General features: G+C 37.6%; 1 protein-coding gene across 5 annotated transcripts in view; it reads left to right on the top strand.

The window, feature by feature from the left end:
• Positions 1 to 26,217, top strand: part of tanc2b (tetratricopeptide repeat, ankyrin repeat and coiled-coil containing 2b) — a 179,524-nt gene that overhangs the window by 3,847 nt on the left and 149,460 nt on the right. For 4 of the 5 annotated variants that reach the window (XM_028476878.1, XM_028476877.1, XM_028476873.1 and 1 more), the window contains exon 2: positions 23,023 to 23,116. The exons of the other annotated variant lie outside the window; for it this stretch is intronic. The gene's annotated coding sequence lies outside the window, so the exon portion shown is untranslated. The remainder of the gene's footprint in view (positions 1 to 23,022; positions 23,117 to 26,217) is intronic. 5 annotated transcript variants of the gene reach the window in all.

The raw sequence follows: 26,217 nt of genomic DNA, 5'->3' as shown, positions 1-26,217 counted from the left end.
GGGGGGGGCATGGTTATTTTCCCATGATGGAGAGGAAAGTAAGTCTGCTGTGAGATATGAAAAGTTGTGGCAGCTGTCTGGAGATGTTGCGCTTCCGTTGGAAAAGACGACGTAGCTACCAAGGCCGACTAGGGCTAGGCGATATGAACCGAAAATCATATTTCGATATTTCTTCTCAAAATGGCAATATACAATATAAATCTAGATCATTTTACTTCATAAAGTCTTAACAGAAAGATAATTCAGGGTAAAATTTGCTGATAAAAAAAATGCCACACAGGCTAAAATAACATCACAGTGCTTTAAGATTGGTAAATAAATAGATAAATAACTTGTCACAAACATCACAACAGGCAGCTAGCGGCCCCCAAAAGTAAATGCACAAAATGACACCAAAGAATACACAAAAAAACTAAAAAACACACAAATTAACGGAGAAATACACAAAAGAACAACACAAATACTTAATAGAACAACAAAATACATAAAAAGAGGGAAAACAATGCACAATGGGACAACAAAAATACACAAAAAACCTACAAACAAACAAAAGAATAACAAAGATACATAAAATAACAAAAACGTACAAACAAACGGAGAAATACACAAAAGAATTACAAAAATACATAAAATAAGAACAAAAATACACAAGCAAAAAAAACTTACAAAAATGTACAAACAGTGAAATACACAAAAGAACAACAAAAATACATAACCCCCCCGCCACAAAAACAGTAAAAAAATACACAATGGGACAACAAATATCCAAGAACAACATACATACCAAAAAATACACAAAACAACTCAGAAAGACGTCCAAAATTACCGAAAAAATACACAAAGGAACAACAAAAATATATAGGACAGCAAAATACAGAAAACGAGGAAATAAATACACAATGGGACTGGGACATTTGTTAACTAACAGCTGCATAATATGTGTAACTTTTGGCATTTTCTCCTCTAAAGGACAGCACGTGTGAGTGAGTTCTATAGTGTGGATGTTTAGATGAAGGTCTGGGTTAGGACGCACTTCAGTAATCATCTAAATGTGCTTTTCATGCTGTTCTGAGAAGTAGTGAAAGAAACTACTCCTAAAACTAGTATTTTAATACAAAATATAAATATCGATATAGGCAATATTGTAATTTTCTATATCGCCAAAATGGAAAACTCGATATATCTTGAATCTCGATATATTGCCCAGCCCTAAGGCCGACGATGGTTTTCAGGGCCTGGGCCGTGCACGTCGTACAAATGCGATCCGTGCTGTTACAGCAGTAGATAAAACACTTATCAGGGAAAATAGGCCGACGTGTTCGCGACGATTGGATGGCAGCACTTATGGTTTTTGTATGAGGCTGCAGACGACTGTCATCCAGCTCTAGGTTGTTGTCAGCTCGGCTCAGTGCAGATAAAAGCCAGTCGTCCTCAAAGCTTCCTCTGATCACGGCGCTGACGTGCACTAGTTCTGCTCCCTCTGACACACACATCTGTGTTCTCACAGCGTGGAGGACTCGCCTTCATCTCATCGTCATTATCTTTCCCTTCTTTTTCTGACAGCGTGGCCTGGAATGCTGTTTTTCCCAATTCTTCCCACGAGGGAAGTTTCAAACGTTTTAGTTTTCACTAATCCCTTCAGATCACTGACAAACCCAAGGTTAAAGAAGAAGAACATGGGTTCAGAAAAAGTGATGACAGAAAAGAGAAAATAAATACCTGGAGAAAACAGTGAGGAGCAGTCAGTGGATAGTTTACAGCAGTGGTCCTCAAACTACCCCTTTCTCTAACTTTTGAATGCAAGTACCCTCTTATGTCTGACTACTACATTTTGCTCAGATTACTGTGAAAAAACAACAATCGAGCTTAATGATGGAATGAAGGAGTAATAATAGCCATTTTAAAGAATCTAACTTTGTAAATAAGTCAAATGAAACAGTATTTAGTGCCTCCTGAAAAGATTTATTCCTATAGATTTTATTTCTATTTATTTATATAATCAATTCATGTTCTAACCAAGATCATTTCTATCATAATTGTGTGTTTTTTGTGTCATTTGTTGTTTTGTCTGTTCTTATTATTCAGTGTATTGTTCTCTTATTTTATCTATTCTCTCTTGGTGTATGTGTGTGTTTTTGGTGTGTATGTTTCTTTGTTATTTTTGTGTATTTTGTAGTGATGTGTATTTTTCTCGCATTTAGTGTGTCTTTGTTGTCGTTTAGTGCGTTTCTGGTAATAGTAGGTATTTTTCCTTCTTAGTGCGTGTGTTTTTGGTGTCATTTTGTTGTTGCTTCTCTGTTCTTTTTATTATTCAGTATATCTATCTTCCTTATTTTGTGTGTTTTTCTTGTCGTTTAATGAGTTGCTGGTAATATTTAGTATGATTCTCGTTTTTAACTAAAAATAAACATTATAAAACCCCATATTTTAATGCTTTCATTTGTAAGTTTCTACACTTTCCCTCTCAAGTACCCTCCTCCTCCTGACAGACATCATACATATGGAATGGGTGTTCTTGTAATTGTTAGTGTGACTTCAGAAGTTATGTGGGGCTCCGATTTTCTGTGATTTCGGAAAACGAAGGAAAGAAACGGAATTAACCGTGACGCTTTTTCACCGTAAAGAGTCGACAAAGAGACAAATGTCCATTCTCGTGCAAAACATAACAATATGACGGCATTCTCCTCCCATGACACAGACTAAACCCTCACCAACATGTTTTGTGACACTTTCCAACATTTGCATGCAGTTTTCCACCATACACCTGGTGGTCTAACGTGTAGCAAGTTTAGCAAACGGAGAGACATCAAATCTTGCACAAAATCTTGCATGATTTTTACTCCATTACTCCATATTAAGCCTATTTGACACAGTTTTGTGAAGTTTCATAGCCTGGGATGACATTAGATTAAGGAAAGTCGATCTGATAGAAACAAAACTGAAATGGATGAACTTTGTAAAGGAATTTGGGAATATTTTGGAGCGATAAATCAGAGGCTTTATTTGTGTCTTGACTCCTTCAAAGTGTTAATTTGGAGGCTTTAAACGGCTGCCCCTCCTGTGTGTTGTTTAACAAGTTCAAAAAGCTCCTTTGATGTATTAGCTCCGCCTGTTGCTCTCTGAATCCTATCAGCTCTAAAAACCTTTGATTGCTTCCTGGATGAAGAATAAAGGTGTTGTCCTGTGAGACTGCTCTCTCTATGCGTCAAGGGAATTGAAATGGATATATTGATGTTTATTTATTTCCTTCTTAGTCAGAAATTCAGTCACCGCGTAATAGTTGGAGAGCAGGAGGATTTGTTGGGTTGTCAATCATGAAATATGGATTAGTATTTACAACTGTAGATTTAAAATCCTTTTTGTTCCATGAATCAAAGTGACTGGTGGTGGATGGAGATGAAGATGCCTCTGACTTGTTCTTCATTGAAGGAAACAGTGAAGAACTGAACTCCTGTAATGAGGGGCCGTCTCACGGGCCGCCCATCGTTATGGCGATGCCCTTTGATGATGTCATTAAGATGAAAAAAGCTTTTTCTGAAGGCGTCCTCCTTCCTTGTTAGCGAGCAGACACACTTTGGCCTTCCAGGACCTTTTCCTCTTCACATCATTTCATCTCTGCCGGGAAAATAATGCTTGTTATCTCTTTAAAGCCTTTTTGGTTGTGAGTCGCTGTTTCTCTTTGACTTAACATTTACTATAATCCTAAAATAATAATAACAATGATAATCACCAATCTGAGAATTCATACAGGTTGTTTTGACAGATTTTTTTTAATGCATTTTGTATATTTTGTTTTTGCTTTGTATATATTCATTGTGGTCATCTGAGTCATTTTGTCCATTTTTCTATAATTTAGTTTGTTTTGTTTTTTTCATGTATTATGTGTTTTTAGATAAATTTGTATTTTTCTTGATGTTTTAAGTGTTTTTGTGTATTTCTTCTATGAAATTGTGGGGGTTTTGCTGTATTTTTTGAATTTTTCTTGTCATCCTGTGGTTTTTAGAGTAATTTTGTGTTGTTTTTGAAGTTGCTTTGTGTGTCTTTCACTCATTTTGTGTGTTTTTGGATATTACGTGTATTGTTAGTCATTTTGTGCGTTTTTAGAGTCAGTTTGTGTATTTTGTTCTATTTTGTGTATTTTTCGATTATAGATGTTCAGAAAAAAATGTAGAAGGCTAAAACTCGAGGCGAGTTGCCGCTGATGACGTGCCGATGATGCGCGACACCTAGGGGGGTCGGGAAGCATGCCACCTCCAGAAAATTTTGCAAAAATGATGCTATATGGTGGCTTTTGGTGCATTATTATGTTAGTGTAATTGTGGCTTTTCTTCTGTCTTTTTTGTAGGACTTTTCTTAGCATGATGTATGTTCTCACCTAGTTTGAAATCTGGTATCCATGATAATGATGACAAAGAATTGAGTATCATTATCAGTTTGCCTCTTTCCAGTTGAAAATGTACCAACTTATAGCATAGCAGTAGTATGGGTGCTTGGTCTTTTAATAGTCCTCTGTAGAATACTGTCTGGCACTGGAACATATCTGCATGACTAACATAATTTTTGTGTGGTTTGCTTGTAGTTGGTTTTGGTAATATATTTAGTTGTATCAATGCACATTAATATTCAAAATATGTCTTACATATACCATTAGATTTGTGATTTTCATAACCCAGGACCCTGGATCCAGGACTTTTATTTCATGTTTCATGATGATATTGATCATGAATGTTTAAAAAAAATAATACATATTCAAATCCGTAGAGAAGAATTAAAAACCCCTTCAACATCTACTTTTTTCAAATTTGGTCTGTGAGTTATTCTTACCAGTGACTCTTATTTGTTGAATCTTTCTTAAGGATGTTTATTTAATTTAGCTGAATTCAGTAATGTTGTGAATGTCAAAATTTATTATATTGTTGGGAAAATGTTTAGAGAAAATGATTGTTTTCCTTCCGTTGCAGCCGCCAGATATTTGTTTCAACCAGCAGAGGGCGCTGGTAACCCAGTGTTTGGTTGGGATGTAGCTATTCTGGGCAGTGATGAAGAGATGCTATGCGCTAGCAGACAGAGCTAATAGAAAAACTCAACTTTTCCAGAAGTTCACGTCATATTATAGATATTTTTTCGATGCTAAAGGGGTAAGGAGTCATTTATTAACTTGTTTAAGAGTGGAAGGCGGCCAGAAAGAGAGAAGTAGGCAATTCCGCCCGCCGCTTACGCTTCTGGACATCCCTGTATGTGTATCATTTAGTTTGTTTTGTGTTGTTTTTTCAAGTTGTTGGGTGTGTTTTTCAATCATTTTGCATGTTTTTGGATTTATGTGTATTTTGGTGGTGGTTGTGTGTTTTGAGAGTCATTTAGTGTATTTTGTTCTTGTTATGTGTTGTTTTTGGGGTCCATTTGTGTATATTTTCAGTCGTTTTTGTATTTTTCTTGTCATTATAAGCGTTTTAAGAGTAATTTGTTGTTGCTTTGTGTTTTTTGAGTCATTTTGTGCATTGTGTTTGATAATCCTTTCAAAATGTGTCCATTAAAAATGTTGTTGATGTTGATGATGTTGTACCTGTGCGTGTTAACCTTTACCCTGTCATTCCTACTATAATGTAGATGTTAATGTTGTCTGTAAAGCTCAGATCTTTTCTGCTGCAGAACAAATTCATCCAACTGACATGGTTCAGGGATGTGCTTTGCAGATTTCTGTGGTTTTGTTATTGCGGAACAGCGATTTCAACAAAAACCAGAAAAGGCAGTGAGTGTGGCAGTGTTTTGGGAGTGACATGAGAAAGGGTTTATGACTTCATATCTGTAAAAACAGAAGACATTCAAAGAAAAGCCTCGGCTACAGCTTTTTGTCTACTCTTTCTCCACAGCTCGAGCATAAATCCATCTCAGGATCAAAGAGTTGTGACTCCTTCTGTCTGCTGCCAGAGAAGAGATTATGAGATGTAGGATTAGCTCTCCCAACAATGTGTTCCACAGCGTTAAATTGTAATGTTGTGTTTGTTGGATTTTCTACCACTTTTGACAGCGTGGTGTTATGATTATGTCTGAGCAGAGACTTTCCAGATACGTGTCGACTATTGCGTCCGACACCGCGTCTCGCTCGTTTTAAATCAGAACAGAAAGAGATGAACTCTCACATCCAAGTTGTCTTTACATTGCCTGATTAAAACCTGCTTAGTTTGTTAATGGGAAACTGATTTTTGAAGCTGTTACAATAAATTCACAATGTGTAGTTTGCACTAAAGAGTTAAAGTCCAAATGTTACAACAACAATACTTCATGTCCCAACCATCATAGCTTTTTATTAAAGTCACCATTTTTCATGTAGTTGCTAAATATAACCAAGCAAACTTCCGCAAAATATTTTTATTACTATGTCACACATTTAAAGAGTACCTAAATCCTGAGGTTTTGGCTGGAAATTGAAAAAAATGATTAGAGGCGGGGCCACTGGAGCAGTTAAGACACGCCCAGCGCTGAATATAAAATCTCCAAAGAAAAATCTATGCTACGCTAACTAGCTACTCAATACTCACTATAGCTCTCTATTCACAATTATCTCAATTCAGCCAACTTGTTAGAGATTAGAGTCAGCAGGTGATAGTTTTTATAGAAGGGGCAGGGCTAACTGTAACGTGAGAAATAGCCAGGTTTCAACCCATAAAGGGCAGTCAATCCTATACTTTTACAATGAAATACGCTAAATAAAAATACTTTAACTACACTACTTTATACCCAAATACATCTTACATAGTTACTCTTTAAATTTAAAATCTAGCACAGTTTTGAGCCAGGACTTGACGAATGACCATATATGGATTGTAACGCATGATGGTTATCATTAGCGACTTTTGTGGCTATATTTAGCATAATTTTTCCATCTTCAGGTGTTAATGGTGTTATTTCCTTCACTCATTGAGCAGCCAATCTGATTTGTCTACCCGGTAAGTTTGATGACCAAATTTGTATGTAGTGCGTTCACATTAGATAGTATGAAAAAATTGAGTACATGAGAAATACAATACTAGTATGACTAGTAGGCACACTAGTCATACTCAACCATCCCATGATGCATTGCGAGTGGAAGTAAAATGGTCTTGGGACCGGCTTCAAACTAAAAATCAAACATCCCTTTTTCAAAACAAAAGCGTCTCTTCCCGTCTCCCATTCGTTTTTTTAACTCTTTTGTAAATAGGGTTGTTGTTTTGTCACACAATGGAGGGTCTCCGAAAATCTCCGAAATGTCAGAATTAAATGTTTCCACGAGTTTCATGGATCAAATAAGCACATGTTGATATTCTACTCAGTCACTTTTTCACTTCAAATGTTTTCAGAACTTTCAAAGGTGGAGAATCAACAGAGATATTTAGCCTCAGTGTGCTTCCGGTTTTTGTCGTTGTAAGTTCCAAATGCATTTTGGGAAACTTGGAAGTATACTTCATTATCCTAATTACGATATACTTATAGTATATAGTAGACAGTATATAGTTAGTAGTGTATAGTTACATTTCAAACACAGCCTGACCTGTTTTGGTGTTTCTCTGTGGTTTGACCCCTTAGTATTTGTGTTTGGGACCTTGAAAGACACTGACACGTACCAACATCTTCACAGTGATATATTGGTGTGAGAAGTCATTTCCAGCAGCTCTACTCTTTCTTTCTTTCTTTACTTACAGTATTTCACAGTTCTACATCACACTGGCAGTTATTACTGTGACTGGAGTCTTTGGGAGTGTTGCTGCATTGCGGGCCTAATGAAATTAAGTGCATCATATGCAGAAATGATGCATGCTTCCTTTCATTTCTGCTCTCCTCCTAAATTAGCCCACATTAAACGGTTTCACCAGGACTGTTAGGCTGTTTGATAGCTGCATCCAATCAGATCTGCCACTACAAATCCACGTTAGCCTATTAAGGAGCAGCTGGAGACCCGTCTGTTGATGTCGAATGAATGACAGAGTCCTTCTAATCATGCTTAAAAGCAGGGTCCGTGTTAAGGACAACAGCATCAGTGTTACACCAACAACTGCCACTGTTGAGACCTCTGACCTTCGACCCACAGTAGTGAAAGTTCACCAAAGCCATCTGCTAAATGTTTTGCCTCTTGTAAGATTGGTTCCATCAGTAGCTCTGTTTCTCTGAAAGAAGCTTCACCTCCTGTTATATTAACACCATGACTAATAAACAAATTGTGCTTTTGTTGACCTTGAGTAAGTGGAGGACCCAAATCACAGAATTCACCTCCTGAATTTGAAATGGCCATATGTCATAGAATATACCTCCACATGCATGTTATGGGGCAATATCACACATTTTCATGATATCTTCTCATAAAACCAGTGCGTCAATGTCGAGCGAGTTTAGCAAACTGAAATGTCAAAAGAATTAGCAGACTGTTAGCTAGGAAGCTAACCCCCTTAGCTTCTAGGACTGCCGACTTTGGTCGTTTAGTCGACTAATTGGTCGATGCCGTTGTGGTCGACCAAGATTTTCATTGGTCAACCACCAATGGTATCAATTTCAATACAGTTTAAAAAAATGCAATGCACTTATATAGGTGATGAGGATTAAATATCAAATATAATTTATTTAATGCCCATCAATCCTCCAGCGGGTGCAATTCGGCCCCTAGTCGAAAACAAACCACATATTCGGACTCGGGAATAAAACGTGTCCACTGGTGCGACATTTTCAATGAAATTAGCACTTTTTTTGCCTCTAGCAGGCGCAGTTTTGATTCTAGCCGGATGGCGTATTCTAACTTGGAAGGAGCAGACCTTTCCGCTGACACCGCGTTTGGCCTGATCCGAGCACTTTTGGAAACACCATCGACACTAGAGCCACTTTCACACAGTAAGGAGGAGGCGGCCCCTTTCCTGCGCGTGGGCGTGGTTCCAGCACCTCTGACATGCTCCCAGCGTTTCAGAGCAGAGAGAAGTGCTTTTTTTAGCATTTTTTTTCATCTTTCAAATTTGGCTCAGTGGTCAATGATACCGCCATTACGATTGGGGTTAGCTAGCGTTACAATTAGCCACATGCTCATTCATTTCAACAACTGGTTGACAATGTTGGAAATACATATAAAGTGAATCATTTTCAGACTAAATTCAACACTTTTTTTTTCTGATGCACAGAAATTGTTGGCAAAACTCAATCCTCTTGATGATGAGCCGTTAACATTTATTTGAAGCTAGCATGTCAACTTTTAATGCATGTTTTGGCCTGTTATTCACCCTCAGGTTATAAACACCGACAGACAAGTGTGTGAACAATCCATGGTTTATAGTAAATGGCACACGTGCTGCTATTTGTTAACTTTTTTGTTGAAGTTAGCATTAGCCTAAGCAGCTACAAGAAGTTTACACTTTGAATCCTTTTTTGCATTTTCTTGGTGTTTGATGAAGACTTATCTGAACTTTTACAGCATATGAAACCACAATTTTTTGGTAAATCCATGATTAGGACTAAAATATCATCAATAAACATTCTTAAGGTGACATGATTTTTGCCTCTCTAATGTGTTTCTTAGTGGAAAACTTTCAGTCTACGAGTGATTATTTAAGATGAGGAGAAGAAGTAAACAGTCATAGGAAGGACAAAGGAGTGTGGGTAAATCTTGCTGCCAAGTGATAAGCACTAATGCCATCATCTGGAGGGAACGTGTGAATAGTTAAAACAATGGTGGAGGATGGTTTGAATCAGCATGCTCAGCAAGGTCAGGCTTATCTAACGCTTGGAAAAACATGAAAGTCACACAAACAAGCTGAGTGTTACTGTTGAGCAGCTCAATGGATAATCTAATTATTTAATGTAAGCATTTATTAGTGCATACATGAAAATGTTCACCGTAGGCCCGTAATACAAAGTGTATGATTGAAACGATGTAGAACAGTGGTACTCTTCATAAAGCTTCCTACACTCACCGTGCAGCTGGATCAGAAACAACTACTCCTCTATGTTCCGCAGACACAAAAATGCCTGGAAGAATTACAATGCTATCGCTCACCCATTAATGGTGCATCACATCACATCACAGGCACTAGAGCTCGTCTCCCACGGCTATGTGACCGAGACGTGCAGGAACACTGCAGTTATTTAGAAACGACAGAACGTCAGTGTTTCAGTGACAGCTACAAAGCTTTTAGCATCCACAGCATCAATATATCAACATTAGCTGACATGGTAACCCCGTTTGCCTCGAGATGCATGAAAACATCCACATTACAAACAGCCCTGATTACTGTATTGTGATATTTCACGTTATACATGAAATTTGATGACATTTAGTTGCAATTTTGAACCATTTCTTGTTGCTCAAATCAGAATTTTTGGCAGCCATGTTGGATTCATTCTTCGTTTAGGTGTTAAGACGGTTTTAGTCAATGTTTGTCTAAATTTGACTGTCCATCTTAAAGTTAGGGTGCATTCACACTGATGGATCCTGGAGCGTTTGGGCAGTGTGAACACACACAGTCTAGAGCGGATCAGACAGGCAAATTCTTGAGGGAGTGTTTCTGCCGTTTTCCGAATTGTTTCCACTGGAAGTCTAGAATGATTAGGAGCATTGTGAACACAACCGCGCTCGCCGCAGACTAAAAACAGGAAGTATCGGAGATGATGTAGAGCGCACGGCATTGTGGGTGGTCCATTGGGCATTAAAACCACTAAAAGCACTGCAACTTGTTGCTGCTCCATTGTTGAATGTTGGTAAAGAACAAACAAAAAAGGAAGAAATTTCTACGCTCTCTTAAGTGCTCGCTTTGACCCATGGATGAGACCCTCTTCTTCAGGTTTCTGTTTTTCTGCCTAGGGAAGTCTCTACTCCAGTAACAGCCCCTCAACTGGCTTATCTCATGGAACTGAGGCCGTTTGGAGCCGATCAGAAGTTGCTGTCTGAACGCAAACCGAGCCAAGGTGTTAAAATTATCAGCTGCCCTCTGCCTAGTAGGACTGAGTCATATACTAAACTGGTGTGAAATCATCCTTAGTTTATGTCTTAAGACGGCCAAAGTTGGTTGTCCATCTTAAAGTCACAAAAGACACTTAATACCATTAGGCCAATACATGAAGGATCCTCGATTAAACAATATATAAGATGATACAGAAAAAAAGTAATAACTATAGTTTATAGTACAGCATTAACAATCCCAGCTGGTGCCTTTTAATATTTATTTCCTATTTTTAGGAAATTAAAATCGATTTGGACATTTTTTGGATCGATACGATAATCGCACGGTGAAATATTGCGATATATACACCCTTACAGGTCACGGGGGGTAATGCCACGTTTGTTACACGCCTGTAGGACTTTGTGCATGATGTCCATATTTAAGGGGTAAATTAGATGGTTTTGTAAACGGGATAAAACATTGTGTTTATTTGGTGTTACTTTGGCTGTAACGTTGATTCTTACACGGACTGAAAATCTCTTCAGTTGGTCTATACTTGGTATTGTTTTATAGCAACTTGCGTCAATGAAGTCTGTTAGAGAAACCTGAAAGCTGTAGTCAGTTGTTTGTTTTTTGTTCTATTGGGAATTATCTGTCAGCCTCTTTATCTTTCTAAAGATAATATTGAACAGATAATTACACATTAGACATTTCTGCGCCTTTTGAGGCTTGTTGTTTACTTATGTGAACACGGATGTTTTAATTAGATTACGCTTCGGATGGCCAACTGTTTCTGTCCAGTCCCAGTTTTCTCCTAAAACAACACTCTTCTCTGAGCGCTTGAACAATCTTCCTGAATGCAGCGCCCACCATCGACCCATTTTCTTATTAAGTCGAGTCAACCAAAGCTAAAGGAAGTGCCTCTCCTCCTGCTCTTTGTCTGGCTGTTTTTATGACTCCCTTTGAGCAGAATGATTACTTTTTACTCAATTCAAGATGGTTTTCTTCTTTGTGAATGCATATTTTAACAAAGCATTTTGAATGGAGATCAGAGAGATGAGGCTCAGTTCAAACTAATGTCACGGTGCTGGCTATAGCTGCACAGACTTGTCTTTAAGTTCACTTCTTTCTATCAGTCGAGCTGAGACACAATACAGCTGTCCTGAGTTTGCTTGCTGAACGTGGGCTCGCCAGCTTTTTATTTTATCACATGAAGAGGACAGATGGTTGTGTTGACAGTTGTTCTCAGTGTGTGTTTCTTCAGCACTGGCTTCCTTTCAAGGTAGAGGAGCGGCTTTCTGACTTTAGCCTCCAGTCACCAAAACCATAGCCCTGTTCAGACATGAGAGTGCATAGTGTTTGTAGTCGGGACACATGGTCTCTTCTGAGCTAAAAATACACCAGCAGCACCTCAGCCCCGATGGGATGCAGAACTGCAACATAAAAAGATACAGAGAGGAACAGAAAACACTATCAAGCCATTAGTTATGACACAAATTTACTACGTTGTTAATCTATAAAGGTGAAGATAAAGATTCTTTATTGTCATTGCACAATGAAAATACAACAAAACTTGTTTGATAACACCGTTCCTAACCCCTCGAGGACAGGAGTTTTCAGCCTAGGAGTCAGGACCCCATTTGGGGTCACGAGAGACTGGGAGGGGGTCGCCAGATGCCTCTAACAAACTAAAAAAAAAATTTTTTTTAATAATTTGAGTCCATTTTTGCTTATTTTTACTCTTTTTCTGCAACTACACCAAACTTGCCATATTTTAACCCATTCTATCACTTTTTATTGCCATATTTTTTGCTCCTTTTAATGCATTTTAAATACATGACACTACATGACACTATACATGCACATTTTTTCCACTTTCAACACAATTTCAACATTTATAAACCCTTTCCACCACTTTTCCACCTAATGTTGCATATGTTGACTCATAATTGTCATATTTAACCTCTTTTCACCATATTTCATGCTCATTTTTGTCAATTTAACCACATTCACAATTTGTCATGCACATTTTTTGCTGTTTTTGTGAGTAATTGTTCCTACTTTTTAATCAGAATCAGAATGAGTTTTATTGGCCAGGTACAGTTTAGAACAATACAAGGAATTTGACTTGGTAGTTGCAGCGAAAGAACACACATCAACACACTGGAGCAGCCATTTGCGGCGCCCTCAAGTTACAGTTTTTAAGTCCATGTGCTTGAATGTTGGTGGTGGCCATAGGTGTGAAATGATAGCCACACTTCTGTCAGTTTACCCCAGGGCAGTTGTGGCTACAATGTAACTTACCATCACTGGTATGATTGGTGTGAACTGTGAATGACTGATGTGAATGAATAATAGTTTCTGTAACACGCTTTGTGTCTCCTTGAATAAAGTGCAATATAAATTAAATCATTATCATAATTAACGCCCACAAAGCGCAGCAATGACTTTCCTCCTCCCATCTTGTATTGTAGTCTGTGCATCAGTATTATGGGGTATACCGAGAACTTGTGAAATGAGAAAGGTTCCCCACTGCTGGAGTACGGGGAAAAAAAGCGAATAACTGCGTTTTTTTTTTTTTTGTGTAAAATTTTTCTGTAACTAATTAATCACAATTAACCCGTTAAAGTCCCAGCTCCAGGTTTTGTATTTGCATTCCTCCAACCACTTGCTGCCACCGGCTTTTTTATGCAAGATGATGAATGGTGTGTTGCCGAAACTGTTGCACCATTAAACCCATTCCTCCCCCTCAGTAAAGACACTCCTATAGCAGACCCTTAAGGTTGGGGGTCAGTGGCACTCTCAGCGTGCAACAGGAAACTGGAGGGGCGTCGACCTCTAAACACTAATGAGCCCTAGTTAATTGACATCCAGCTGAAAGCCACACAGTGTGTCAACGCCGGCCAGGAAACTACACAAATTCTCTCTTTTCATCTCACCAACACGCCGCTGAAGGCCCTGAAGTATACATTTTTAATACGAGCTAATGACACAGTGTTGGATTAGTGAGTTTTCTGGAAGCCTTGGCCTTTATCCGTGGATCATTTTTTATGCCGTTTTTGTTTGCTGTAACTAAGCAATACTTTAGTGTGTTTGTGTGTGTGTGTGTGTGTGTGTGTGTTAGAAACGCTGTAATGAAATGCGTTTGAAGAAAAGAGCTAATCCAGGGCGATACTTTAAAGCAGCTTCTGCACTCTAACCCACTCTCCATGCTCCGGAGGCGTCGGCTTTGCTGCCAGACACTGTTTGCCTAAATGTTTCACTCATCTTGATCAACGGCACTTTAGGACGTTTAGCCTAGTGCATAGTAAACAGAAATACCAGTAACTGCAAACCAGGGGCAAAGGTTTTATGCTCAGTCGAGTGCAGACTGGCACGTTGTTGTTGTTGTTGTTGTTGTTGTTGTCTAATCTCAGTCTTGCCATTTAAAGGGCAGATGAAGGAAGATTGGGTTTATGAGCACATTGGGGAGGGGCTTGATTTCTTTAGGTTGAAGTCGTTGATAGATGGTTAAAAACTTGTCCCTAAATGCCAAAGCTTGTCTCAGCACAATGTCTGTACGGTACCATTACCGGCATTGAGTAATGAGCAAAAAACACGAGGAAAAAAGGCTGGATTTTATTTGTTTTTGCACAGGTTGTTAAACGTTATCTCCACTCAGGCGTCATTTTTTTAAATAAGGCTGAACATTTATCAATGTGCAATTATGCTTCTCAGCAAAACTCACCTTTCAGCAAATATGTATTATATTATTTTTAAATATACTGCTGTCCAATGAGTAAATGGAATGAATGTAATATAATATACTTAATAGGCATCACAGCTTCACTTTCCGACCTGCTTATTCTACTTCAGGCTGGCATTGTATCTGCTTAACTTGAAACCTACATCTTTGTTTTCAGCTCTAAACAATAACTCAAAGTATTGCGGTACTAACAAACCCATCACCAACCACGGGGCACAGGTGTAAAGAATACTGATATACTGTATCATAGTCAAGTAGAAGTACTATTATTTGATTGACTTGATCCCAAAATAATTCTTAGGCTTTAAGTATAGCTCCATTTATGAACTCTAAAAACTGAGAAAATAACCAGCATTTACTTCTTTTTACATTTAATCTGATTGGTCGTCTATGATGTGATGCATTGATTGTTGTCTGGTCACTTCATTTTTTGTAGTTTCACAATGTCTGTTGATCATTTTAAAACAGAAAATAATATTTTACTCAGTAGCAGATGGGTGTAGAAATATAATGAATTACTTTACTTTAGAAATGTACTTAAAAAAAAGTACCCATAAAAGCAACTCAATTACAATAACGTGAGTACTTGTAATCTATTACTTTCACCTCTGGCTCCGGGCCGCAGACCAGTACCGGTCTGGGGACCATTTGGTAACGGGCCACGAAGAAGAAGAAAAAAAAAAAGGAACTTAATTTTTCTGTATTTTCTGGTCATTTTATTCTTCAAAAATGTTTTCCTTGCCTGCATCTCGGTGCTGAAGCTAGGGCGCGCAGACGCCTCCCCGAAGCTTAATTTCCTGAACAAAAGTCGTGTGCACATGCCCTCACTATTATAATTATAAACTACAATTATCCAATATTCACCTTGAAATAAAAATAGTAAGTTTTTATCTGTAATTATGACAATCTGACCTCATTAATGTGCCAGTGATGCCTTATTTTCCAAAAATCTGGTTACAGTTACACTGCTGCTCTTTTCTGTGAAATTAAATAAACATCTCAGATATTTTAAGCCCGTTTTTAACCCTACTGAGATATCCACAACTAAATTATTTGGTCATTTAAACAATTTTCTCAGTCATTTTTAATTTCCCCTGCAGGTAGATTTGGATGTTTCAAAAGGCCGGATTTGGGGCCCGGGCCTTGAGTTTGACACTTGTCATATGGGGTCACTTGAAATGTCTAGTAAATGAAAAATCGGATTAAAATTGTATTTTTGTAATTTTTTTAAATTAAAACACCACATGCAATCTCAAACAACTGTATTCTATACTTTCACTTCCTCAAATATAAATCTAGTTAAAAAATACAGTATACAAATTAAAATAATAAATAATTAATCAAATATTTAAATATTAATACACATGATTTTTTGTAGTTCTTTAAATTATTGTTCTTTTTCAAATGAAAATGCCACACACACTCTCAAACACATGTACTCTATACTTCCACTTTCTCAAATATAAATCTAGTTAAAGAAAATACAGTATATAAATATCAAATAGTCATTAAATAATACAAATTGTATTTTGTAAATTTTTCAATTATTAAAACACCAATGCAAAATCTCTCTATTCTATACTTCCACTTCCTCAAATATAAATCTAGTTAAAAAAGAAATAGTTCCAAAATTTAAATAATTAAATAGTTAATTAAATAATCATAAAAAAGAAAAAAATATTTGAATTATTTTTTTTAAATATTCTTTTTTCAAATTAAAACACCACACGCAATGGGGTCAGACCCAAAAAAGGTGAGGAACGACTGGTTTACATGCATTATATTATTTAAGTGACTGCTTGTTTCTATATTGTTTAACCTAAAATAAAGGTTAGCTAAATGTTAGCTAAATATTAGCTTCGGCTTAACCCAGCTAACGTTCTCGCGTGATAATTTATCTACTGTCAACAGACTTGAGAAATAATCGAATTCATTTAATCATTTAATCAGAAAAGCAGTTAGTATCACAAATTAATTAGTTTGCCTGTGAACGAGCCAGGAGACCAAGAGATCCTATTAGCTATTAGCTACGCTAATGGATAATTAGGTCAAATACTTACCTGCACACCTGCTTCTCTTGATTACAGTAACGACATCTACAGATAAAACTAGTGAAAATCAATGGGAATGGACCGACATCTTTGATAGAAAAGTGCTCTCTAGCGGCAGAGCTAATCAAAACAGAATAACTGAAAATAAAAGAACCGAAGGGAATTTTGGCAATATTTGAAAAAATTAGAGACTTTTCGTGGGAAATATTTCTTGAAATGAAGCAGAAATTGGGGGTAATTTTGAATCCCTGTGTCATATCCACTCATAAATATTGGCATCCATGCAAAATAATACATTTTAAAAAACACAATATTTCAACAGATTTATTTAGACGTAAAACTTTACAATTATTTAAGTAGTTTCATTGAATTTGTCACAAAATCAATGAAACTAGGTTCACTAGGTTCAACTAGTCATTTCTACTCTCGTATTGTTGAAAGAAATCCTAATTTTTCTGAAATCCTGCTGAATCCTCAAATTATTTCAATGTTATTACTATTATTTCCCCAAATTAAATAAACATTATCACTACCTGTCGCCCATATATACTGTCTTTTACACATGCCAATGCAAAGTAGCACTAATGTTGAAATTGTTCAATTCCCCACCTCTTGAGGTCAAACTTGTCCGTATTTGGCCCCTCAACTAAAATGAGTTTGACACCCCTGCCATATGGGGTCACGACCCTAAGGTTGAAAAACACGGATGTAAACCCTTGGCGTGAAGAGGAAGATGATGATTCGCACAGAACTAAGTTATTAATTGTGTGATATGAATGGGTTTTAATGGGTTTGCCTTGTATTTCTTATGTCTTTGGTGTCAGACTGAGCTGTTGCTTAATGCATCAGAGGCAGTCGGTGCTCCTGCTCTTCGCCACCTTTTCTGGCTTCAAAGGACGTTGTAACAACCTCTGTCACATCTCTTTAACCTCACGTCAGGTGGATTTCCTCCTGAGCTTTTCCCCTGCAGCCAAACTCCATTTGAATTCCAGCTATTTTTGCAAACCTATTCCTCTGTGAAGGATAAAAGGTCGAGCAAACACTTTAAATTCACTCCAAATAAACATCGTCCGACGCCGCCTCGAGAGAGGCTTCACCAAAAAAAGCTCCTCCAAGTTCCTCTCTGAGGCTACAAACCTCCTGAATACAAACATGGCCGACACTCTGGGAGCCATGACTTCTCCTCGCTGCTCATTACTGCTTCTGAAACCTATTTTTTACTCCCTCAGCTTAATTATTGCGCTGGCAACGCTGTGTGAAAATCAAATTAAGCCTTTTTTTTTTTAGAAAGCGACGTGTGAGCTATAATTAGAAAAGACAAAAGAAAACTAAACACAAGTCCATGTGACACCCTTGAGAAAATTTAATTTGTAAGTCACAGTTTTGTCTGAGCTGAAATTTACATCCCAGCCGTTCTCTGTAAACATCAGACGACAGAAGGAGAGAGTTTAAACACTCCTGGAGCGGTTTTATGCTCACAGTTAAAGAGCATTTACCCAACCACTTATCTTTTTTAGTTAAATTCAAGCCAACACATGTTCCCAGCACTTTTTATTCTCTGGTTTTGTTTTATTAAAGCCTAAAGTGTACATTTTAAGCCTGTGTGTTTCTTATTTATGTTTTTCTGTATTTTACACACATCCACTGATTAATAGATACTACAATCCCCAAACTACTCTGAAATAGGGATGTAACGATTAATTGTAAGGCAGTTAAAAATCGATTCATAGGTATCACGGTTCACATTGATACTGTGAAAATTGAATAGCAGTACTTTTTTTAAACTGCTACTACTCTCTTTCTGGCCGCCTTCTACTCTTGAACATGTTCATAAATGATTTCTTACCCCTTTAGCACTGAAAACATATCTGTAATATTACGTGAATATCTGTAAAAGTCACGTTTTTCTATTAGCTCTGTCTGCTAGCGCATAGCATCTCTTCTTAGCTGCAAGAATATCTGCATGCCAACCGACCACTGGGTTACCAGTGCCCTCTGCTGGTCCAAACAAATATCTGACGTAAATTCAATGCAATGACTCTTTTTTTTTTTTTTTTTAAGTCCAATTGTTAAGGCACAAAACCCATTTTCAGTTGCACTTTTAAAAAGAAAAATTATTAATTGTATACTATAGAACCAGAATTTAGATTAATAGGCTTCTTCTTCATTTGTATTTTTCCTTTATTTATTTCATTCAAGATTTATTTTTAGTTAAATTGCATTGTTTTGAATAGTTTATCAAGGGATTCTTTTGACAATGAAAAATAAAAGGAAAATAGTACAGTATTTTCTAGTTTTTTTTCCCCCAAAAAATAAAGGAATATTTTTCAGTCATCATTTGTCTACAGTCCCATTTTGTAAAATAAATCGTGAGAGAATCGTATCGTGAACTCAGTATCGAATCGAATCGTATCAGGAGTTGAGTGAATCGTTACATCCCTACTCTGAAATAGTAAAACCTTCACGTATTTAAAACAAAGTACTGGTGTACTAGATGAAAAATTTGCCAAGGCAATTTATTTCAAAACTAATTCACTATTATTATTAATATTACTGTTATTCACCTGTGAGGCTTTAAAAGGAACAGAACCCAGCTGGGTGGCTGCATGATAAAAGATCCAGATTGTGGTTTTTTTTGTTTTTTTGTGTTTCCTCTAGAACAGGGCTGTCATACTCATTTTAGTTAATGGGCCAAATACAGACTAGTTTAATAGGTTTGTAAGTGGGCCACAGATTATAGGTAGTCAAACGAGCAATTCTATCATTCTTGTGCCTAGGGCTGGGCGATATATCGAATATACTCGATATATCGCAGCTTGTAGTCTGTGCGGTGTTGAAAATGACCATACCGTTAAACTTGCGGACTTTTTTTTATTTTTTTTTATTTTTTAAATATCTTAGTGGCATTATGCACAAAAGGTGCACTTAAATTTAGTGTTGTTTTGAAATGTCATCTTAATGACAACATGCACAAAAGGGCACTATTTGTTTTAAAATATTGTAGTGGCATTATGTACAAAAAGTGCACTTTAATTTTGTGTTTTGAAATGCCATGTGAGTTGCATCCTGCACTAATGTCTTGTTTTGAAATGTCTCTGTGACAATTTTGCACAGAACGTGCACTTTCTGTTGACAATTTTATGTTTGAGCCACTCACTGTTTAATAAATACAGTTATGTCAACTTTGACTTAGTTGTGATATCCCCTTTTTTGCATGAAAGTTTAAAATTGGCATATATTAATGCAGTATGATCAAGAATGTTTTAATGTAGACATATAGAATCATCATACTGGTGTGATTTTGTGCATCAAAGTGTTAATTCAAGGGTAATGCAAAATATCGAGATATATATCGTGTATCGTGACATGGCCTAAAAATATCGCGGTATTTATAAAAGGCCATATCGCCCAGCCCTACTTGTGCCCTAGTTTGCACTTCCACATATAATAGTATTTAAAGTATGTAAGGCACAGACAATATCCAAGTATAAGTGACGGATATCAGTCCCTGCAGGATCTTAAATTTCATTGGTTTTGTGACCAATTTGTTTTTTAATTTAGGGAAAGTTTGGGGAATAATTTGTCGAAAAGTACTGACAACAATTTGAGATGACGTAAGCATGGCAAAACTAGGAGACCTGGGAAAATAACTTGTAATATCATTGAATTTGTGTATTCGGAGGTACTGAAATATCTACAACTGATGAAATAATTGGTGATTTACACAAAAGCCATTTTTACTTTCTCCCGTGGAGATTTAAAGGGCCAGAATTGGTCCCTGGGCATTGAGTTTGACACGTGCACGAACTTCAGCGTTTGTTGTCTTCAAGAATGGAGCCTCTGATTTTCTCCAATTTTGTTTCAGAGTTTACCCTTTTCCATGACATTTCCTTTAGATTATGTTTCAGCTTCATTGGTTTACCGTGATTTGATGCCATTAATGATGATTAAGCGTCCTAAAATCATGTCAAACATGCTTAACACCCTTGTTTGATTTACCTATTGTTATTAATTTCATTATTCTTCAATGTAGAAGTGCTGAATGCGCGCAAGATCACGTAAAATTAGTTTTGACATGTTTGCCTGTTTTTCCTGTACTTGCTAGAAACTTGGTCAACCTGTTGTACTCTGGAAAATATCGTGGAAACATGTAGGCAATAGTTTAGTCTGTTTCATATAGATATTTGCATTTTAGGAGGCGAATTCCATCATATTGACAAAATTCGTGGTGATGTTTTGTGTGAGATATGAACTTCCTGTTGCTTTGCCCTCTGATTCACTTCACTAGAAATTTGCTTGTAAAAGCATAATATTGAACAATAGAATGCATGTTTGGGGATATTATGTGTTATATTGTAATTTCTGCATGAAAGAAACACAACAATATTGCCATTTTTGTTTTTGGAAGTGAATTAAATTATGGAAAATCTGTGACTCAAAGACGAGAGTCACTGATCACGATCTTAGTTAGTCTTAGTGAACAAAAAACAGAGTCTTTGTGTTTGTGTCTATAAAAAGAAAAACCCAAATGGTTCCAACACTTATCCCTGTGGAACGCCGTTTTTAATTCTTTGAAAATAGCAACACGCTGTTAATACACACACACAAATACAGTCCATCAGATTGATGGTGGTGACCAGATTTGCAATTAAAACACAAGCGACAAAAATTGTGGCTAAATTCATCTATGCCTCATAAAAAATCATCAGCCTCTATGAAAAATTCCAATCCGGTTCCCGTTCCCTCCACAGCCCTGAAACTGCACTCCTCAAAAACACCAATGGCCTTCTCATGGCAGCAGACTCTGGTTTAATCTCCATCCTCATCCTCCTTGATCTGAGTTCTCAGGCCACACTCAGTTCATCCAACTCAAAACCTTCACTTCCCAGCTCTCCCCGTCACTTCTGGTGTTCCCCAGGACTCTGCCCTGGGCCCCCTTTTCTTTATCATCTCTACATCTTCAGAAAATTTGGCATTCATTTTCATTGCTTCGCAGATGACACCTTGCTCTATCTGTCCAGTAAACCCGACTCCATTCTTCCACCCTCCTCCTCATTGGCACCAAATCTATCCTCTCCAAAGCTAACTCTTTCTCCCTCACCATTGACCGCTCCTCCGTGTCCCCCTACCCTCAGGTCAAGAGTCTGGGTGTCATACTTCCACCTACGCAACATCAACCTTCTCTGTTCCTCTCTCACGCCTCACTCTGTTGCCATCCTGGTTCACAGCCTCGTCACTTCCCGAATCAATTTTTGCAAGTCATTCCTCACAAAACCCTTCATAAGCTTTAACTGGTCCAGAACTCTGCAGCCCGTATCATCACCGGAACCCTCCTCTGATCACATCTCCCCTGTCCTTCAGCAGCTCCACTGGTTCCCCATCAAATTCAGAATCAACTTCAAAATCCTCCTGTACACTTTCAAGGCCATCCACAACCCCGCCCCCCCTTCCTGTCTGACCAAATTCATATTGTCACTCCCTCTCGATCCCTCAGGTCTTCATCCTCCATCCACCTCACTATACCCACCTCCTGCCTCAGCACCATGGGGAGCAGAGTTTTCAATTGCTTTCAATTGCTCTCAAACTCTGGAAGTCCCTCCCACCCGACATCAGAGACATCAATACCTTACCCCTCTTCAAATCAAGATTTAAAACCCATCTCTTCCAATCTGCCCATTTTCTGTAATTTCTCATTTCCAGTTTCACCGACATTGCTTTACCTTTCTGTTCTTCTTTGTATTTTACTGTGTTTGATGTATTGCCCTGTTTTTATTATTCTGTTTTTATTGTAAAGTGTCCTTGGGTGGCCTGAAAGGCGCTTTTAAATCAAATTTATTCTTATTATTATTATTCTTATTATTCTTCTTCTTCTTCTTCTTCTTATTATTATTATTGGTATTATTATTATTATTATCTAATACAATAATAATCATGCATTTTTCTAATGGGAATAAGACTCGAGATGAAATGACCAGGATTGTCCTTGTGACTGCTGCTCATTTCAGTGTTTATCACACATCTCTGAGCCCCCTCCTCTGTTTAATGACATAATGATACAGAGGGCCTTGGGGCTCTGCATCCAGACTTAGAAAGCAGCACTTTATGTCTGATCCGCCTCCTTCAGACCATGACAACTGCCTACTGTTTCAGCCTGCCCTCTGACTGCCTGTAATGCACTGACCTCTGTTTGTGGAACATCATCCTCCTCCACACTGCCCACTCTGCACTGCGCGTCACAGTGTTCACTGTCGCTCTGATACTTGTTCACACAAGGCTCTGTCTGTTTAATAGCAGCCATCGTCTTAGATTTGTTTCCGTGTGCTTGTCTTTGTAGAGAGTTTGTCAGGATTCTCCTCCAGGAAAGGGACCAAACTCAGAGAAATGTAGCATCTTCACTGTCCTCAAAGTTGGATTATTCTCTCCTCATGGTGAGTCCTCCTTCCTGTTTCATGTCATATAACTAGCCTAACATTTGAATTAATATTACAGTCTGTTCCCTTTTGTGTTGGATCACATTTTGTGTGTCTGTGTGTGTGCTTTTGAGATGCTTGCCATTTGAGCACATTACCAGGATGCATTCTGGGAACAGGGCAGAAGCAGAGTGAAGCTCTGGGCAATGTTATTTTGACACGCAACATCCACCTCGTATAAAAATAGCCTAGTGATGTAAAGTGTGAAGTGTATAGATATATATTAATGGAGCAACATACACATGAACAAAACAGGAATAATACAGGCGCAGATACTCTTTTACTGCTAAAAGTTGCTCTTTTTCTGCCGAGGGCCTCCGATTTTCCGTAATCTAGGAAAAACCAATGGAAGAAAATAGAATTCAAGTTGTGAAAGGGAAGAAGCAGAAAAAGCTATCTGAACAAGTTTTTATATTATTATTATTATTATTATTATTATTAATAATATTATTATTATTTTTTGTTCCTCTTTATCTAAGATCAGGCCCCAACATGACACTGTAATGTCCCACATGCATGTTTTGGGACAATAGTACGCATTTACACACTATTTTTCATTGGAAAATGATTGACTGAATATCTAGAAAGTTTGACTAATGGACAAATAAATCCAATCCCACCCAAAATCTCTTGCTACATGTTAAGGTTCGAGTAGTGATTGTGTTATCTTGTGATTGAAAATGAATGCAGAGTTTTGTCTAAAGTGTGTTTTTTATGTATTTGTTAAGATTATTATGACTGCTTTAAAATCTGATACAGGCTCTGGTACAAATACAGGTTTAGCTGTTGGTGTATCAACTGAACTGGTGATGAATTTACCTGGTGACACGTTACGACAGAAGCATTAAATCTCACGGCTATGCGGAATTTTGTGCAAAATGTAAGGGGGATTTTTCCTGATGACGTTAATAAAGGTTTCACAAGTAATGTTTTGGGATCACATCACACATTTCCATGGGTTTTTTCCTGTTAAACGGATGACGTTCTATTCTATTTTCATAAATTCTTGAAATCATGAAAATTACAAAATTTATAATAGTAGTTGACACTAGGGCTGGGCAATATGCACCAAAATTCATATCTGTATTATTTTTTCCTCAAAATATACAATATTAATCGCTATAAAATAAAAACATATGTATATCTTGAATGAATCTCTATATATTGCCCAGGCTTAGTTGGCACTATTAGCCCTATATAGCATGTTTGGTACGATTTCAGGAAGTTCATTAGCCTGTAAAGTCATTGAAAAAGAGAAAGATGATTAAACCCTGAAACTCAGGAAATGTAGAAACGTATAGTTAGAAGCCCCACAACTGGGGTGTTAAACTCATTTTAGTTCAGGGGCCAAATAAGGACCAGTTCAATAACAAATGGGCCGCAGGTTTTAGGCGGGAAAATGAACAATTTCAACATTAACGTGCCCAAATTTGCACTTTTAGTTATAAATCAAACATGGATGGATGGATGGAAGGCATCAACAATATCTAAGCAATAAGTGACAGATACTTAAATGCCCTTGACTTATTTATTTATTGACCATTTTTTATTAAATTGCAGGATTTTGAAAAAATAATAATTTTTTGTTTGGTAATTTACACAATGATTCTGTATTTTTGCTGTCATTTTCACTTTCTCCAGTGGGCCGAATTGGATGCTTTGAAGGGCCGGATTTGGCCCCCGGGCCTTGCGTTTGACACCTGTACCCTAAACTGATTATCTTGCATCATGCTGATGAATGGTTGCTTTGGATTGGATGCTGGTATTAAAGTCTTGCGCTGCCTCTTCACTGAGAAGACGAGAGTAACTGCAGTCTATCAGTTCATGTTTGCTTGCTTCAGCTTTGTCTTTGAACTTCTCTTGTTACACGCAGCCTCCTCTGAAAGATGTCCTTCAAATAGTCTTATTTTTTTAAAAAAGCACCCAGATCGATGCACGCGCCTGCGACCCGTGTAATTACCCCGGACTATTCAGCTGTGAAATGGCTGTTTCAACTCTGTAATGGATCCATCCTCAGAGCGAGGCCTTCTACAGTTGATGTGCTTTGAATGAACGTGGCTGTAGCAGCACAGAGGACTTTAGACAAAATTAGCAATCGACCACAGCTATTTTACCAGGTTTCACAATGACTAGTTGGGTAATCTGATTGTAGTCTGTGTTTTCTTTTGTCTTGTTTTTTTTTTTAAATGAATTTCCTCAGACTCTGGCATTGGATTGTGGGCCTTAGTTTTTTAATAATTCATAGACAAGCCCAAGATAAATATTATAAAAATGTTAGAAATAAAGCAACCGACATCTTGCTGATGGAAAATTTTGAGCCTGTATCCATTTTCTCTGTAACGTAAAACCAGCCTTAATCTCCCTCCAACAACTATATCCAATTATCCTGGTAGGGATTATGGCATGCTGGAAGCTCTTCAGTAGATTCAGGACAAACGGTAGAGGGCAACCTGGACAGGACTCCAGTCATCCTCAGGGCTGACAAAACACATTTTTATTCACTCACACACTAACGTCAGACAAAAGACCGTCGCCATGTTTCACGCATTGAGTACATTATCGTGCATGTGCGCTTCAGCGTGCTCCGGCAGACTTCCTTCAACCCAAGAGTCGCACTCACACTAGACAAACAATCCAGACATTGGGTGTCAATCATGCCTAGACCTTGCCTTGAGTATGTAAGAAATACCCGGATGTATACTATAAGGGGACATTTTCTTTTTTGAGTGTGCACGGTGGGTACACTAGTCATACTCAACCACCCCATGATGCATTGAGAGCGGAATGTCACATTATCCTGGTACCGGCTTCAAGCTAAAAATCGAACATCCCCTTTTCAAAACAAAAGCTTATCTTATTGTCTACAATTAGTTTTTTAACGCTTCTGTAAATTGGGCTTTTGTTTTGAAGTTAACCGGAAGTTTTGTCAGTAGCACAATGGCGGGTTTCCGAAAAATTCCAAAATGTCGGAATGAAATGTGTACGCGAGAGTTTTAGGGATCAAATGAGCACCTGTTGATATTCTACTTGGTTACGTTCCCGCTTAAAGTGCTCTCAGA

The sequence above is a fragment of the Gouania willdenowi genome, chromosome 19 (assembly GCF_900634775.1).
Source record: "Gouania willdenowi chromosome 19, fGouWil2.1, whole genome shotgun sequence".
Classification (NCBI taxonomy): domain Eukaryota; kingdom Metazoa; phylum Chordata; class Actinopteri; order Blenniiformes; family Gobiesocidae; genus Gouania; species Gouania willdenowi.
This window is presented reverse-complemented; position numbering and strand designations above follow the sequence as displayed.